General features: G+C 31.1%; 1 protein-coding gene across 3 annotated transcripts in view; it reads right to left on the reverse strand.

Annotated features, from left to right (window-relative positions):
* Positions 1–19,215, reverse strand: part of LOC113371669 (Krueppel-like factor luna) — a 531,563-nt gene that overhangs the window by 453,485 nt on the left and 58,863 nt on the right. The window lies entirely within an intron of this gene.

Here is a 19,215-nt window from a genome sequence, read left to right on the forward strand (position 1 = left end):
GCCAGCTAAAAAGCAACAATTCAAGAAAAATGATCACAACAGCTTATAGAAAGCTCTGATCGTTGTTCAAATATAAAAATATTTGAATGTTTATGAAAAAAATTTGCTAACTCAGGACAATTTTGCAAAAATAAATAACGGAAATAACAAATGGTATGAAGATTTAGATCACATAGAGTGAACTATGTATATTAAATATATCTACAAATATAGCATACACGACGGTCGAGGAATACAATCATAAAATATTTAAAAAAATGCAAATAATAAAAACTAAAGCGACATGATATAAATTGTAGAAAAAATTGCTATATGTTTTTTTCCTGTTTACATCTCACCGTTGCCGACTTCTGTTTTAACTGACACTAAAAAAATAAACCTTTAACGCAAAGTGAAGTTCAAGAAGGATAATACTTCGTGAAAATATGTCACATGGCGCGAGAAAAGAGAAAAATTGAAAAACAAACATAAAAAACAAGTCACACTGACGAGGACGACGATGGGCCTCTTTTCGAGGGATAGATAACGGAAAAAGGGACTCGAAATGGCGAATGGTAAATTGAAAAAAATTTCCCGCATGACCACATTTGTATAAAACTTTCCTACGTAGAAATAAATAGACATCAACGCATGTATATATATATATATATATATATATATATATATATAAACAGGATATAATTCTCAAGAACCTTAACCAGATGTTTAAAAGCTTTCAAAGATCTGCATTGTGTTAGAATTAAAGTATTTAATGTTTTGTCACGTTTTTTGTTTGTGGAGATATAAAAGTATAAGCATGAGAACGACAAAAATAGTTATATATATATATACATATATGGTTATAATAAAAATATAACAAACCTATTAATGATGAACTAATATTTGCTCAAGACATGTAACATCGAAATTAGCAGAGAACATTACCTGTAAGAGAAGAAAACACTAATTAGTACACGATTTTGTGCTATATAAATAATACAATGCCTATCTATAAATAAACTAGTCGTGTATGTCCTTGGGCTATGAGGAAATTGCTCGTTAGTCCGCTTTTGGACCGACTATATCTAATTAAGGAAATATATGGAGAACATTCCTCAAATTATCTTGTAATATTAAAAATATTTCTTCTGAGCAATTACTATAACATGTCTAGTAAATTTATTTACAGGCATGCAGATAGAAATAAATTGCAACTTTTCAGGTGTCCCAGACATAATCGAAATTTTTATTTTTATTTTTATTTTTAACCTAAAATGACCCATAGATATATAGGTTAGAGACATTGCCCTTGGATACTCAAAACCAACTGAGAGAATCTCATTGTTTTTTTCTTTCATTTTTTTTAAATCAATAAAGCTGCAATATACATTATAAGCTACAAACAGAAAAAAGTAAGAATATAAAAAAATAGTTTAGATTTCACTCCATTAGGAAAAGTCTGTTATTTTATGCAAGGGTCCTTAGAAAAGAGAGAAAACTTTTGTGAAGTATTCAACTGTTAGTTAGATGAATCAATTTTGTACAAATTATCTGCATACACATTTATTTTTAACTATTAAATAACAAATAAGTAATACCTACAGAACAGAAAAAAAATTTCAAACATGTGGCATTTAACGCCATTTTTAAAGTTTTTATTCCCATTAATCACGTGATCGATTTTTTAAGGATTTTTGGTTTCCTCCTCCCCCTGGTGATTTGTGGTAATTTTCAAAATTACCACCCCTTCCCCACCGAACATCACGTGTATTTTTAGATACGAGAAAAAATTGTTAAATTTTCGATTTTTTGAAAATTTAGTTTGTTTAAAAAAAAATCTGGTAAAACATAAATTCACGTGATATCTTATTATACCACTCCCTCCCTCACGTGATATTTCGTGATTTTTTGTCAAAGCCCCCCCTTCCCCCTAAAAACCTTACGTAGTTATTGGACGCCCCCTTATTTAGAAGATGCCAAAATTTAAACCGAGATTATAATACAAGTTAGTAATATTTATATACACGTCGATCATCCTAGCAACCCATTTACAACCAAAATCTTGTATAAACTCTTAACCTGAAATGGCGTATAGATACAGGTTGAGGAGCACACAGGGTTGTGGCGGAACACGCAGAATAAAAACTACTTCGCTTCGCTGATTAAACCTCTTTTTCCGTCTACACATAAACCAAGTTGTTACGAGTGCTTTGATGTTAGCTATTTACTTTCCATGATTTCTGCTGTTTATATTTAATCAATACCCAAGAATGATTCAAAATTTCCTATCCGTCGTTTTATCAGCGGCGCACATTCGGGGGCACAAATAGTCATACGCACGCACACCTCTACACAATGTACGTATATAAATGCTGAGGTAAGAGTCCCAGGTACAAAATATATAGCAGAATTATATGTTTCCGACTATCAAGCGAGGCAATCTCCCCCACACGAGAGAGCTTCATGCACCGCTGAACCCTCCTGGTAGTGTGGTAACGACGCATTTGCATACCATCGGTATCTGACTTCTAACTTCCAACTTCTAGCGAGTTTCTCGCAGGAAAGTGAGTCTGTTGTGGGTAATATTAGATAGGTAAAAGTACAAGGAGAATTGAACTTGAAAATATACGCCGGGTAAGAGACGCTGTTCATACTAGTAGAGTTTGTCGGTTTTGCAAAACCGGTTTCGAAAACCGATTCTAAACGAAAATTGTAGAATTCGAAAACCGGTTTTCTATTGAGAATACCGATTTTCAAAATATGAGAATTTTTTTTTTAGAAAATTGAAAATGGAAAATGCTCTATAAATCGATAGTCCTCCTTCGTTTCAATATTATAAATTTCAAGATGTACATACTATATATATACAAATTTTGCATCAACAATGAATAATTAATACAAGAAAGTAAAAGTAGACTTGAACTTGAAAATATACTCCAGGTAAGATATTTGAGAGACGCTATTCGTACTAGTAGGTTTTGTCGTTTTTGAAAAACCGGTTTCAAAAACCGATTTTAGGAAAAAAAATATGAAAACCGGTTGTGAGTATAGAATACCGGTTTTCAATATATAAATCACGCTCAAGGTTACAATTGTAGCCAGTACCAGATTGATAAAAACACTGTTGCAAATCGATAGCCGTCCTTCGTTTCAATATCGCAAATTTCAAAATTTACACCCTAATGTATAAAAATTGCGCATAAAAAATGAATAATTAATACAAGAAAGTGCAAGGAGAACTGAACTTGAAAATATACGTCAGGTAAAATATTTAAGAGACGCCATTCTCACTAGTAGGGTTTGTCGGTTTTGCAAAAATGGTTTCAGAAACCGATCCTAGGAGAAAATTGTGGATTTAGAAAACCGGTTGTTAGTATAAAATACCGGTATTTAATGTATGAATAACACCTAAAAAAAAATTGAAAATGACAAATGTAACCAAATTACTAGATTGATGAAAACATTGTTGGAAATCCTTAGACGTCCTTCGTTTCAATATTGGAAATTTCAATATTTACACCCTTATGTATAAAAATTGTATATAAACAACGAATAATTAATACAAGAAAGTGCAAGGAAAATTGAACTTGAAAATATACGCCAGGTAAGAGATGCTTTTCATACTAGTAGGGTGTGTCGGTTTTTGAATAACGGTTTCAGAAACCCATCCTAGGAAAAAATTGTGGATTTAGAAAACCGGTTGTTAGTATAAAATACCGGTTTTCAATGTATGAATGAAAATGACATATGTAACCATATTACTAGATTGATGAAAACATTGATGCGAATCGATAGCCGTCCTTCGTTTCAATACTTACACCCTTATGTATGAATATTGGGCATTTCGATATTTACCCCTTATGTATGAATATTATGCATAAACAAAAATAATTGCTTGACGAAAATGCAAGAACAATTGAACTTAAAAAAATACGGCTTTAAAATATTTGAAACACGCCAACACGTGTTTACCTGTTTTCAAAATACCGGATCTATAACCGGCTTCAAGAAGAAATTGCGGAATACTGAAACCGGTTTTCAGTGTGAAATACCGGTTTTCAATGTATAAATAACACTTGTGCCAGAATGTAGCCAAATCAATCGAGTACATGGATGAAAACACTGTTGCAAATCGATTCCTGTCCTTAGTTTCACCAAAGAAATGTAAAAATATGACACCCTTGTATAAACAACGAATAATTAATTGTTTTGAAGGTCACTTTGGTCAATTAATTTTTCTACTAAATTGCATAAAAAATATTATCAATAAAATGGAACAGTAAAGAATTGCAGTCAAAAAACTGCTTCAATTTTTTTTTAAGTTTTCGTTCGAATTCTAACAAATAGTTATTTTCATAAACACTTTGAACCGGTTAGAACCGGTTTTCGGAGAAAGTACTATTCGAAAACCGGTTCTTAAAGGTGTCGGTTTTGTATTTTGTAAGTAAAAGATAATTTTAACGAATTACTTTAAAATGTAAGCAAATCTTAATTGAAATATTTACTGACAAGGAGAAACTCATGGTTTTTCTTCTGGGATTTTGATAAAACTTTGCATGGTGATAGTCAAACCGAACACTTTAAAATATTATAGGCCTATGAGAAGTGGTTTAATTCTAAAAATTATTTAAAATCTTAGAAAATAGACAACGCGCTGTAGGTATGCGTATAGTATTCCATATTAATGTCTCCGAAGCTCTGTGAGTTTAAGTGCTTGCTTCAACTTTTTGCGCTCGTATTCATAGATAAGATTGTTCTGAATAATCAGATTCCAATCTCGTCAACGTATAAATTATTTTTTATATTTTTTAAGTATTTCTGAATATTTATAATTATTAACACAATGGATATATTTTTCTAATAAAAATTTATATCTTGAGTTTAAAAAAAAAACAGAGTCATGTTTGATGACATGGTTGGAAAAAGTATTGTATGCCAGAAAACAATATTTATTTTATTATTTATTTACCGTAGGTTGGAAATCAATGCTTCATCAGCACTAAATATGTTTAGTAACAGTTTCAATGTATTCTAGTGTGTGAGAACCTAATTGTTTATTTAATTAATGCATTAAATCTAGTGTTTTGCTATAAAACGAAGGAATCGAGCGATCTAAAGGTGATCTCTTAGTTTGAATAAGATTGTGTGATCATGATAAATGATGGATTTATAATGCAGATTAAAATAAATATAGTCTAATTGAATTTGCAAAACTAATCACTTCCACGTCAGGAGTAAGGTAAGTTTTCATGTTCACAAGCCTTGTCATGTAGGTATCTGTATTTTGAGGAAATACGAATGACATATTTGCTTCGTCAACGTTTATTATTAATATGAAAGCCTTGTTGGACGTGTTTGTAGGTGAATAATTGTCAATGACACATCTCGCTGCGGTTCACTAATAAAACCGCACGATCTGTCAATTCCGCAACATGTACTCAGTGGGATAAACCTCATTTGAAACGAATTAAACGTTAATAGATCCATTACATCATACATGCATATACATGAATAAATATGCTATGTATTAATAGAGATCAAAGGAATTCAAATCGGCACAAAATATAAAATGATAATTAAATTTGAAGGTTTGACAAATCGAAGGCACTGATCTATCTCTGCAGATTATTAAAGGGCCATATCGTAATACCAAATAATATATAATAATATAAACCTGAGGTTCTCCTTGTCAGTAAATATTTCAAGTCAGACTTTTTTGCATTTTAAACAAATTCGTTAAAATTATCTTACCAACTACGAAACCGACACTTTTGAAAACCGGTTTTCGAATAGTATTTTTTAGAAACCGGTTTTGTAAGGTTTCGAGTTTTTATGAAATAGCTATTGAAATATAATTCGAACAAAAAATTTAAATAAAAAGCTTATAGTGATAAAAAGCAGTTTTTTACTGAAATTCTTTACTATTCCATTTTATTGATAATGAACTTTCTAAAACACAATTTAGTAGGACATAATTAATAGTTTACCAGTATTAACTTAAATTCATTAAAACAATTAATTGTTCGTTGTATAGCACACTTATAATATATAAGGGTGTAAATAATTTCGTACAAATATTTCAAATATAATATTTATATAAAAATTTAAGAGTTACAAAAAATGTAATAAATAAGTAGCAAATCAATTTTCATTTGAAGTTCCATATCCATAAGTGTTCATATCAATTTTTTGATTTAGGCGCTATTTTAAAGTATACCTAGTTGCCGAAAAGTCGTAAAAAGCAGTTTTTATCGCATCGAGCCCCCATATTATTATTTATCAACTCTCAATTTTCCTGTAATTAACAACTCCCGAAATGAATGTAATCATATGGCATAGAAATACATCGGCACCGACAACAATTTCCTAATAAAATATTAATCAAGACTTTTGTATGGGGGGTTGTGCGTATTATTACGCCTACACAATATATGAATGAGCAAAATACGATGTTCCCCCCATTTTACAAGTGGGGCACTAGCTTTTAATGTTAATGGGGTACCGAAAATTAATGGGTAAGACATTTATCTTTTTGAGAAAATTATTTGAAATCAGGTTGAGATAAGGAATTTGTATGAAAGTTAATTATTGTTTCAATAACATATATTCTGTACACGTGTCGATTGGAAAATTGAAAAACTTTTTCTCCTCTGACACTCTGTTCGCGTGTTAAATTATTTATTAGATATTCATTTAAAAATTCATTCGTCTTTCGTGCTGATTCGAATTCCTTTGATGTCTGCATGGCGACATCCTCGGATACTCGATTTATATGCATTAGATTCTCTTTAATCAAATATCATCACATGCCTCTATATAGATTATCTGTGCAATCAAATTTGTACATGTAGTGAAATATATGGTGATATAATAGATAAAATAAATTTGAACTAGAGGTGTATGGCATCGTGCCTTAAGGCAAACTGCTGGAACTTCCCGTACCAAAAATTTATTGTTTAAGATTAACATTTTTTTTAAACTTTGAATAAATTTGATTTTGGAGAATTTTGAAATTTTTGAAAAAAAAATGGCATATTTTGAAAAGCATGATTTTTTTTTAAGTAAAACTTTTTTAGGCGGGCTAGGGTGTGAATCCGTACAAATGCAACGGAAGTCCGTTACACCCGAACTGTTCGTCATTCGCTCTTGATGAGATCATTTCTATACGGGTCGATTGTAATAGTCGTCGTGTATGTGAATAGAGATCTGTTGTTGTATGCGTACCGATATCAACAAGGAATTCGGCATAGATAAGTAAACATTTTAAAGTTACATCGTAGTACAAATTTTGATTTAGTAAAAAATGCCTGAATCAGAAGAATATTTTACCCTGTTCCTTGAAAATAATAAAACGAATTAAACATTTGTGCCGTGTACTAAACGTAAGTTTATTGATTAGAAATTATTTCAATATTATTCGTAGTTTTTATGAATTTTTAATGAATTTAATGTTATTAAAATGGAAAATATGCGAATCGAGAGAGACTTCTAAAATTCTGTGAAAATAAGTATAGAAATAAATATAATATAATTAAATTAAATTAAAGATTTTGTGTAATTTAAAAAAAAAAAATCGAAATTCAGTGAATAAAATTTCCTGGCTGAAAATAAATGGTATGCACCATTGATTAGATTACTGAAATGACTTTTATGATACAGGGAATTGTGGAAGGAGCGTGAAAAAGTAGAACTGTGTGTGGTTTTAATAATAAATTGTAAAAAATATACATATTGCTAATGAATATTGGAAACAAAATTTTTTTCAAGAGTGATCAGTCCTCAATACGAAGGGGTGTGAAAAATAGATGTTGGCTGATTTCTCAGTCCAAACCCAAGAAAGTATTGCAAGGAGCATCTTGACACTTGAGCATTTTATGTATATATCTATATATAATATTCACAAAAGTATTTGTATAACAAATTGATAAAACAAAATTTTTGATAAACAAATCATGCAAACAGACGCGAACTTAACTAAATCACGTACGCTATCGTAAAGTACTTTTTGTATACACAAACTACTGCCAAGCGGATATTTTTATTTTTATTTTTATATCAAAAAGTGTTATTGACGTATTTCAGTCAGAAAAATATTCATCTTTATATTACCTGGCATTTGTAAAACGGGAAGCGTGCATGCGTTGAAAATAGTAGCAAAGAAAAACATCTAGATTCCGATGATGTAGGATATGTGTGTGTGTATCGATCCAGAAAATCAATCAGCAATGAAACGATTCTAACAGGCCTCAATTTGAAAATAATCTAGATGTATAAATATTCTGAAAATTCTATATAACGTAGAATATCATTACATAACTCCTACATTCCCGCGTTATATCAACATTGTCGAGGATATAATGTAAAACAAGCACCTGTACACATTATAACGCAAATGTACAATACAGTTTCCTACAATGCCCACATAATAAATTCATTAAATATAATAAACCCGGCACCCTGTCTTGACCTCTGCAGATGAAATTTGTGGAGGAAAATAAAGCTTATAAATACACCCGAGATGATCGTAAATAGCTTTGACCCTAGTTCTCATCCCAATAACCATCCTGGGTGACCAAAAGTGCAGTCTCCTCCTTGAATTTAGAAATAATGGATAAGTGTTCTTTCAAACCTATATAATAATTGATAATTTTCATAAATTGCATTGGCTATATAAAAGTAAACTAGTGGTCCATGGCATCGTGCCTTAAGGCAAATTGCTGGAACTTCCCGAAATGTTCGAGGAATATTAAATGATTTCAAATAGATAAATACTGTAACATTGTCTAATATTTATAAAATTATATAAACTGAATTACAAAGTTAAAATTATTCATTTGAAGTATATAAGTGAGCTGTGGAACTCTAACCAGAATTAAAATTGAAATCTGAATTATTTTCGATACAGAGAAAAAAAGAATTGAAATGAAATTTTTTGCCAAAAGCAATTGTTTCGTCAATACAAGCAGAAAGTTTTTTGAATCATTCGAATCGGATGCTTATTTCTCTCAAAAACTGCTATTTTTTGTACATTTAGCTCTGTATCTTCTAAATGGCTGGACCTGCCTTCGCCAAAACCTAATCACCTCTTCTCCCAATCATTACAAATTGAATGCTTTTCGAATCATTCAAATCAGATACTCCGTTTTCTCAAAAGCTCTATTTCTATTTTCTGCACTCTTTGCTCCGTATCTCCGTAACGGCTGGACCTGTCCTTGCCAAAAACTAATCAGTACATCTCCCTATCAATAGGAATCGAATGTTTTGTGAATCATTCAAATCGGTTGATCCGTGCGCCCGAAAACGTGAACAAAAAAATGCGGACACACAAAACACACACACACATCCATTTTCTCTGAGGTATGCCAAAATGTTCAGAAACTTCTAAAACGTAAAAATATGCAAAAATTTTCATTTTCGATTTTTGACTCATTACTATAACTCACCCTACGAAAAGTTAATGTAATGAATTATCCTTTATCCCGTGATTTAATTTTTCTTCTTATTTTCAAATCTTAATTATTCTTCTGATATATTAATTAAAACTAGACATAATTAAATTCTTCCCCGTAAGAACAGAAAATATCTAATAAAACAGTGCAAGGATATGCAAAGAAAAAAAGTCATAATATGAAGAAATGTCTGGATGCTGCAGAATAAATAAAAAAGGCATCTCCTCTCCTATGGCAAAGAGAAAAACATGAGTTATAGTCCGGGGGGCTGAGACGGTGTATAAATAATTTATTACGCGAACGTGCTACGCATAGAAAATATTGTTTTGTTCCTCAGTCTCCCCATGATGCAAGAAAACACGTTGAAAAATTCGTCAATAAATGTCGAAGGAAGAAGTTAATTGATAAGAACAAATTGTTTTGGAAAATTGAATATAATAACCATTTTTTCAAATAAGACATCGATTTGTGGATGCTCCGAGTTAGAAGTACTCAGCATACCTAGATAATTATTCACATCCCCATTTTCCAGGTTTGATGAAGACATAATCTCGGAGTTACGAACGCGGAAAATTGTTGATCTCCTAAATAACCACGTTCCTTCCTAACAATAAGAAGTACGCGGCGGATAATACACAATAAACTTTGCATAACAATGAGAATTGCTGCAGAAAATATGTCATTGTTGTAACATGATATTGCAGCAGGAGACATGCATATCATTATTAAAAAACAATTTCAGCAAATTGAAATAAATATTATTACTTATGCAATTTTATTACCGTACGGACACAATGGGATGGTAATAAAAATATGCGTACTGCGCATTGGAGGAATGGTGGACTGGAGGACTGGGCAAATAATTATAATTATGTGTGTCAAGGTATGCTGTTGACACTCGTGTTGACATAAATTTAAAATGGGCTTTTGTTTCGTTCAAATTTGTATACAGTAGATTAACAAGAATTGTGTATTTTATCAAACAATAGAGTCGATAGGAAAAATATGGGCGTGGAAATTGTTAGCTGGACCACAGTAATGAAAAATAAATTAACCGCAATATGAGAACTGAAAACATTGAATTTGGTAAATTGCTGGTCTGCAAATATTGCATTTTATTCGGGACAAAATATTTAAAAATTATATCCATGAACGTATAGACATTTTTTCTCTAATGCTGATTTAATTGCACATTCTGAATAAAGCAATGACAGATCTTGTTGCTAAAAAATATTATAGTATAAGAACTATACTATATTGTAGTAAAAGGAACTTCGATTCCAAATCTCCTATGCAGCGGGATTGCTTTACAAAAATGTTCAAAATTTTCAAAAAAAAAACAAAATCAAAATAGAATCTTTTTTTTTTTCAAAAAATGTCAAATTTTTTAAAAAATTTCAAAATTACTCAAAAATCTAATTTTTTCATAGTTTGGCAACTTTTTTTTAAAAAAAACTGTTCGAAAAATGTTGGAAATGATACTGATTAGATGAAAATCTACCGAGCCGTTTTCTTGAAATTAACTGTTGAAAAAAAAATTTAAGCCGATTTTTATTAAACTTTTTTTGGCGATACATATCATGGTCTTATAGATCTTACTGAAATATTACGGCCTTACGACAAGTAGTTTAATTTAAAAAAATTCTTCAAATTTTAGAAAATGAGTAATTTTTTTGACGTTTGTTGAAATTAAAATTAGACGATTTACTTGGTATAACGATAGAATACTTGGTCTTAATAAACATACTAAACCATTAAAGTCCTACGAAAACTGGTTCAATTATAAAAATTATTGATTTTTGAAAATTTGCTTTTAAAAATACTCATACTATGTGTAATAAATCCACTCGAAATATTTTTAATCACTCATAAATCAATTTATTTTTCATTGATTAAGTCGATTATTCACACATATCGTGTTGACGTTTCAAGCCATTCTGAATCGAATGAGACCAAATCTGGAAAAAGTATGTGTGTGTATGTGTGTGTTTGTGCGTGTCCATCAACACATTTTTTGCCGTAAATCGCCGTTTTCTCAAAAACGGCTGGACCGATTTTAAAAATTTAAAAACCATTCGATGTATCTCGATGAGGACTATTGTTTGTCAGTTTTGTGCGACAATCGGTCAAGCCGTTTCTTCGTAAATCGCAGAAAAGTGAAAAGTTTTTCGTCCACGTTTTGAAAATTCAAAAATCGTTCGAAAGATATTGGTTGGGAATCGACCTGATTAGTTTTTGGTAGATAGCGGCCGGGCCGTTTTCTTGTAATAAGGTGTTAAAAATTTTTTTTTGTCGATATTTATCGTTATTTTTTTGACGGTAATTACCATAGTCTTCTAGATCATACTAAAATATTACCGCCCTACGAAAACTCGTTTTATATTGTAGTTAAAAAAAAGTGCAGAAGATATGATAAATAAATGCATAATCATTTACATTTACGTAAATCCTCTCGTCAACTCCCAACGTTATCAGAACCGAAAATCTTCCAAATTGGCAATTCCATCCTAGCAGAGCAACTAAAATACCACTAATTCTAAACGTCCAATTGATACGAAGTTGTCTCTAGGACGAAAACTGGATCGCTCCTTAGGTCCACAAGTTATCTCCACAGGAGAACTTGGAAAACCGATTTACTTAACGAACAACTACTCTGCAGTACAATTCTGTTGCATTGCTTGCCTGGAGAAGTTTAGGAAGCCGATATGAATATGCGTCGAGTCATTAGAACATACCACTAACGATGGTAGAATAGGAGAAGTACAAGTCGATGGATGTATTGGTATCGGTGTATCCACCACTTGGATGCATTTGCTGCATTGCAATGGAATATTCAAGCAAGCGAAACTGCATCAGGAATATTCAATAGCGTTATAATCAGGAGGGCAACCTTCGTCGATGAACATCATCGATTCCTGCGCAATAATTAAGTGACGCCTGTTAAACGGTCGCGGCGGTGGCGGTGGCGGCGTTGTTGGCGGACGAGGGCTGGTTAAGGAGTTTACAACTAATCCAATTATACAAACAATTTTTTCCATAAATACAGCACGTTTCAAAAAAATATATAAACAGTTCCAATAAATCGATTAATTTATAGAAATATGCGTAGATTTAAAAATAGGATAAAATGGGTAATACAAAAAAATTGATAATCTTAAAAACAAGTAGGAGTATGGCATCCTGCCTTAAGGCAAATTGCTGGTACTTCTCGTACCGTAATAATATTCGAGTAATATTAAATATTTTCAAATAGATTATTATAAATACTGTTACTTTTATTATTATTATTTTATAAACAAAATGTAAGAGCTTATGTAAGAGCTTCATATATGTTTACAGAAAAGTAAATAAAACTTGATCAGATTTAAAATGAAGGACATTTATAAGAATTTTATAAACTAAAAGTTCATATTAAAGTTAAAATTATTTATTTGAAGTTTATAAGTGAGCTTTAAAACTTAACCTAGAATTTAAATTAAAATCCGAATAATTTTCGATATTCAAACATTTTTTTGAAAATTACAAAAAAATTTAATATTTAAATATATTTTTTTCTTTTTCCGCAATCGTTTCGTCAAAACAAACAGAAATTGCCACCTTTTGCACATTAAGCTCCGTATCTCCAAAACGGCTGGACCTGCTTTTGCCAATAACTAATCACCACTTCTCCCCATCATGACGAACTGAATGCTCTTTGGATCATGCAAATCAGATGCTCCGTTATCTCAAAAACTCGATTTCTATTTTCTGCACTCTTTGCTCCGTGCCTCCGGAACGGCTGGACCTGCTTTTGCCAAAAACTAATCAGCACATCTTCTAATCAATAGGAATCGAATGATTTTTGAACCATTCAAATCGGTTGATCCTTGCGCCGGAAAACGTGGACGAGATTGTATGCATACATACATACATACACACGCACGTGCGCGCACATACATCCATTTTATCTAAGTATGCCGAAATACTCAGAAACCTTTTAAACGTGAATTTTCATTTTCGTTTTTTTTACATTTATTATAACCAACCCTAAGGGTAGTTAAAAATGTATAGTTTTAAAAAAGTATGGATGGTAGTTTTTAAAACATATATGAGGTGTAAAAAATATGTATAGAACAATTTTATTTCATTCTAAATTTCCAATGTTGTTTTAAAAAATTGACCACCAACACCATGTTCAGAGCAAACCAATAAATATCATGCCCCAATTCAATTATCCAAGTACAACCTTTGATATTTGAGAAATTGCTCCAAAATATTTTATCCAATAACTCGACCAAAGTGCACAAGAAATTTTTTTTAACTTGCATAAATTTTCTGCCATTATTAGAAGAGAAGTATAAAAACCATCAACATCACGTTTAGAACTAACCAATAAAAATCATGCAGCAATTCAATTATTCTAGTACAACCTTTGATGATATTTGAGAAATTGCTCCAAATTCTTTTATCGAACATCACCTCGACCAAAAGTGCTTACAAAATTTTCTTTAACCTGCTTAAATTTTCTGTCATTATTAGAAGAAAAGTCTAAGAACCATCAACACTATGTTCAAAAAACCCCAATAAATACCATGCAGCAATTCAATTATCCTAGTACAACCTTTGATATTTGAGAAATAGCCCCAAATTATTTTACCGAATATCAACTCGATTAAAGTGCGCACAAAATTTTCTCTAACTAGCATACATTTTCTGCAATTATTAGAGGAAAAGTCTAAGAACATGCACGAAGGCATACAACACTGGAGTGATTTAAACCCTGACATTTATGCACAGTTTACCCCGGCATGGTAAACACCGTATAATGCATGTTTCGCTAATATGATTTAATACGGCAAAGGTACTTTGAATATTCATAACAAGCACCAGCACAAGCACAAACAAGATGCATGATGTTTATCGACAGATTAATATAGTTCTCCGAATCCGAGAAGGATGCTAAATGGTAAATGGTAAATGGCAAATGAGCTCCTTTGTCAACATAGAAAATGGAGACATTTTGCAAACCAAACTACACGACTGTCCTATTTCATCTCCAACGTCACTTTTGTCCTAATATGGGTTCCATCCATTGCAAATCTTAGTTACTACTAAAAACTACGTGCAGTCAGATAATTTGCTTAATCTTACAAGAATTTTAAAAATCAATTACCTCAAATGCATCACCCGACCTTATTAACTTCCCGTAGGGCAAGTTATAGTAATCGCAAAAAAATCGAAAATGAAAATATTTATATATCTTTACGTTTCAGAGGTTTCTGAACATTTTGGCATACCTTAGAAAAAATGGATGTATGTGTGTGTGTGTGTGTGTGTGTGTGTGTATGTATGTATGTATGTATGTATGTATGTATGTATGAGTGTGTATGTATGTATGTGTGTGTATGTATGTGCGGATACAAATTTTCGTCGACGATTTCGGGAACACGGATTAACCGATTTGAATAATTCAAAAAACATTCGATTCGTATTGATAAGGAGACGTGCTGATTAGTTTTTGGCAAAGGCAGGTCCAGCCGTTCCAAAGATACGGGGCAAAAAGTGCCAAAAACGGTACCTCCGTTTTTAAGAGAACGGAGCGTCCGATTTGAATAATTCAAAAAACATTTTACTTGTATTGACAAGATGTAGAATTGATCAAATTTTCATGAAGGCAGGTCTAGCGGTTTCGGAGATCTAATGAAAAAAGTAAAAAAAAATGCCATTCGGCGGTTAAAAATGATCATTAGACATATGCACATCAAATTGTCAGATATTTTATAGAGATTTCAACAATAAGTATATTTTTTTTTTACATTTCTGTGGGTTCCGTACCAATGTTTACGCGTTAGACGGCGGCGCGGCACTAGCGAGCTTTGACATTTCGTCTCTATGCAGTTCAAGCAGTGCAGTGCAAGTGAAAAAAAGTTCAGAATTTTCAAAATATGTCAAAATGAAGAAAACATTTTTTTTCAAAATTTTTTTTTGTTTTCAAAAAAAAAATTTTTTCTCAAAAAAAAATTTTTCTTCAAATAAATTTTTTTTTTTCAAAAAAAAGTATTTTTTTGTCAAATTTATAGTTTCTCAAAAATCTATTTTTTTCGAAGTAAAATTTTTTCAAAAATGTTAATCGGTTTTTAAAAAAATAATAATTTTTGTACGGGAAGTTCCAGCAATTTGCCTTAAGGCACGATGCCCTAATTGCCTTAAGACAGAATTCCACTTACAGCTAGTTATCTTATCATTTTCCAACGAAGTAATTAGATAAAGCAATAAACACACACAAGACTTACAAATAACACAAATATGCCATCAATTTCCTGTAAAAACCAACAATTGTTAAGCGAAGGTGAAGTATCTTGTTTACAAGATTACGATAAAGGCATACGTGATTTTACTTCAATATTTACAAATGCGTCGCGTAATCTTCTGAAAATAATTTGTACATTCTAAAAATAGACCCTTAATCAACAAAAAGGTACATAACTTTCAGATAAAATATTTTGATAGCGCGATAAATTTTATATCTAGGTTTTTTCCACCAGCCGTCCGACTATCGCACCAGACAAAATAACTAATGAAAACCAAAAAGCAGACCGGATGCTCTGCATTATGACATTTGGAATATAAGGGGAACATTTCAATGCACAAAACATTGTGGAAATTTATAAAATAAAACTGATATTTTGTTACTATAGAAATATTTTATACTATTTTTATATGGAATTAAAGCACTTTGTTTGAAAAAAAAGCAAATTACTTAAGTTTTTTAAAATGGTAAATTACTAAGCTTTTGCTATTACGTTCTCTATTGATTTTTTATAAGAATATATTATTTACTTAAATATGTACTAGTTGACCCTAAAAACGTTGTTTTACCATTTTTGAAAAATTTCTAAAGTGGCAAAAAAATTACTTATTATTGTGAGCAAAATAAGACTTGATGGAAGGAGTGTGAAAATTTGGGACAATATGTGATTTTTAACAATTTCTAACTACGCGTTACAAAAAAATAGAAGAAAAGTCAGAAAAGTTGAATGAAGGTTTTATGAGTGGTCCTTATTTTTTAGGTTAAATTCAAGCTTTTACGTAAGCTCAAGAAAATCCGAATTGAAATTCGGACAAAACATTCCCTACTTAAAAAGCAGGGTAAAAAGTATATTTCGATTAATACGATGACTATTATTTGAAAAAGATTTTTGTAGAAGGAGGGTATAAAATTTATGAAACAATTCTGCCGCATAACAGACCAATGTCTTGGCAAAGCCATATTTCGCTCCAACTTCCATACATCATGCTACTAAATCATACTGAGTACTGTCAAAATGTCATGTATTTGCTGTGCATTCAGGCGTTGTACACATACACTGCAATGTCACATGTATGTTATGCAGCTGGGTCAGAAAGACCATGTTACTTAAGATCGTTTTTTTGGCATTTGTACTGTTTCTAGGTTAGATTTTCTCTCTCACAATTTCGACAATATTTAGAAACTTTTGTATGAAAACTTCTGTATAACATAGCCTTGGCATAATATTGGTCTGTTTTACAGTAAAATTGGTCTTTTAATTGTGTGTATATTTTAATTTTGCATTAAAAAAATAAAATAGAGGAAATTGGTCCCAAAATTGGGGTGGGGGTAAACTCTTGATAAAAATAAATTGTTTTTTGAAGTGAAATTTAAGCTTTTCCATAAATTTAAAAAAATCTTGGTCGAAAATTATTGAAAAATTATTTGATTACTAAAATGACCATTAAGAAATAGAGGTTTGTGGAAAAAAGTAAAAATTTAGCGCTGTATGTGTATTTTTAATTATGAATTATAAAAATGTAAATAAAAGAAATTAGTCAAGAAAAAAAAATGAATAAAAATCTTAAGAGCCAACCCTTACCGTATGAAAGGCATATGAAAAATAGATGCGGGCCTATATACATAATTTTGAACGGCGATTTATTAAACAGAATTTATAAAAGTTAGACCAAATGAAATATGAATTTTCCTATAGTACTATTTTTTTAGTATGAACATGATTTTAGAGAATAATACTGCTCAGAGTTGAACACCAACTTAGCTCAGGGAAGAATAGTGTGAAAGATTTCACATTTGCACTTAAAGAATAATTTTATTTGGAAACATTTTTGACCTAAAATTTCAAGTACAAATTGATATCACTACTGCATAATTGTTAGGTTGTCCAGAGTAGGGTTTGCATTCACGACACCATTCACACGAGTCCGGGATTTTAACCGTTGACTATGGAGCATCCTTCAAAATATTGAATTAAATTAAATAAAATTTGAATTTTAAAATTCATTAAAATAAATTAAATTGAAATTTGAAATTTTAAATATTAAATTAAATAAATTAAATTTACTTTGCTAAGCATAATTACAAAAAATTGCAAGTATAAAACATAAATTAATGTTGAATTATAAATATTCTGTAATTATTTTATTAATCGCATAAATAGTCATCGCAGTGCCCGATATCAGGTTGTCCAGCGCGAGGCATATATTTTTCTATATTAAAATGCATGAACAAATTTTGATAATTTTACTATTAAATTATGACAGTCCCACTGAAAATTAATTTATGGACAAAAATGATACGTTATTGCGGGTTTTTATCCCCCCATCCGATGGGGCCAGATATGCCCACCGCCGCCCACATAAACATACAACAAACACGGCGGTCGTCGGTGGCGGTCGTCGTCGGCGGCTATTTCTGTTTATTTATTCATGTTCCAATCTGAAACAAGCTATATCATTGATGCACGGTCATAATATTTGCACAGTTATTGCGAATGCAGATCGATAAAATTGCATTCAGTTAATATGATTAAACGTAAATATGTCGACGAGTGTGTGTATAGATAGATTTGGCTTTAAATTAAATGATCCATTATATATTTTGGCAAAAATAATAATAATAATAAAATCGCAATGCGACACCGAGCATCCAGCCGAGAGGGAGCGATGTTGTATATATAAAACGGGTTCGAATTTCAATAATTTCACATTTGTTGGCGTCGGATTTAATTAAATTTATTTCATGCAAACTGATGTCATGTATATATTAATTGAAACAGCGATTTTTATTGTTAGAACTTTTAACGAATTTTTTTCATCTCATTTTTCAATGGCAAGTAAGTCATAAATTTAAATACGACAGCTACAGTGCGTAATTCAATAAGTATTAGCAAAATTTAATTCCTAAATTTTTCACTTATTTTCAAAGAACAATCTGGATTCTGCAATAAATCGTAGGTTAAGCAAATTGCTGGAACTTCTCGTAACATAATTTAAAAAAAATTTGATAACCTTGAAAAAAATTTTATGGATCTTCGAAACCGCTGCCACTATCTTCAGAACCGCTGGTCATTTTTGCCTTTGCCAAAAACTAATCAGCACGTCTTATTATCCAGGGGAATCGAATGTTTTTTTTGAATCAGTAAAATCGGTTGATACGTGCTCTGGAAAGCGTCGGTGAAAATTTGTATGCTTTTAAGATATGCCAAAATGTTCAGAAACCTTTGAAACGTGAAGATATGCAAAAATTCTCATTTTCGTATTTTTGCGACTACCTTAACTTACCCTACAGGATTTTAATAAATACATAAATCATATTATTCACTCAATATTATTTTAGTCCAAAGACAAAAGCTTGAAAGAAACAGTTTCCATCCTACGGATAAAAAATACAAAATAAGCAAAGATTGTTTATTTTTTATTTCAGACTCAACGGAAACGCTAACAAAAATATTTTCGTTGGACCGATTTAACAAAGAGCCTATTTTCTCATGGACAA

This window comes from Ctenocephalides felis, unplaced genomic scaffold, assembly GCF_003426905.1.
Source record: "Ctenocephalides felis isolate EL2017-DRISC unplaced genomic scaffold, ASM342690v1 CF-g0.4_SCAFFOLD_00845, whole genome shotgun sequence".
Classification (NCBI taxonomy): Eukaryota; Metazoa; Arthropoda; class Insecta; order Siphonaptera; family Pulicidae; genus Ctenocephalides; species Ctenocephalides felis.